Raw genomic sequence first — 599 nt, 5'->3', positions numbered from 1 at the left:
CTCCAGAAAATGCAATAGTTACTCATAAATGAGCCCATGTACAAATTTCCTTTATTAGTCCATAGTTAGAACTGGTAATCTCTGCTACATAGATACAATTAAGTTACAAAAACCAAAGCATCTCTTGTCCTGAGTTCTTCACTGAATGAAAGTTAAGACTGTATGCCAAGGTAAATCAAAATAAATGATTTCTTTAATATCATGTTTAATTTATATATTTCCTTTTCTTCTACATTGGAATGACTAAAATATCATGTCTATGTTTTGTTAAAAGGAATTTTAAGTAAAATCTATTTGTATATTAACCAGAATCTTTATTAGAAAGAGTACAAAAATATGATTTTGTAAAATAATTACCATACATTTAATATCAATTAATTATTAATGATCAACAAAATATTTTTAAACAAACAACAGATCTCCTAAAAATATCTTAAATTCAAAGATCTGCTTCTCATAATCATCATACATAACATGAAAGAATTTTTGTTTGATCCTCTCCACAATAATAAATCAAATAAATTTAAGATGCCCATCAACATTGACTTCCTATGAAAAACAAGAAGGATTATTCAAACCATACATATTCCTATGTATGA

General features: G+C 25.9%; 1 protein-coding gene across 2 annotated transcripts in view; it reads right to left on the bottom strand.

Annotated features, from left to right (window-relative positions):
• Positions 1 to 293: 293 nt before the first annotated feature.
• Positions 294 to 599, bottom strand: part of LOC119586283 (protein O-mannosyl-transferase 2-like) — a gene marked incomplete in the record, with an annotated part of 13,418 nt that continues 13,112 nt past the window's right edge. For both annotated transcript variants that reach the window (XM_037934989.1, XM_037934988.1), the window contains 1 exon segment: positions 294 to 599.

This window comes from Penaeus monodon, chromosome 21 (genome assembly GCF_015228065.2).
Source record: "Penaeus monodon isolate SGIC_2016 chromosome 21, NSTDA_Pmon_1, whole genome shotgun sequence".
NCBI lineage: Eukaryota > Metazoa > Arthropoda > Malacostraca > Decapoda > Penaeidae > Penaeus > Penaeus monodon.
Note: the sequence above shows the minus strand (reverse complement) of the source record. Positions and strands in the feature narration are given on the sequence as shown.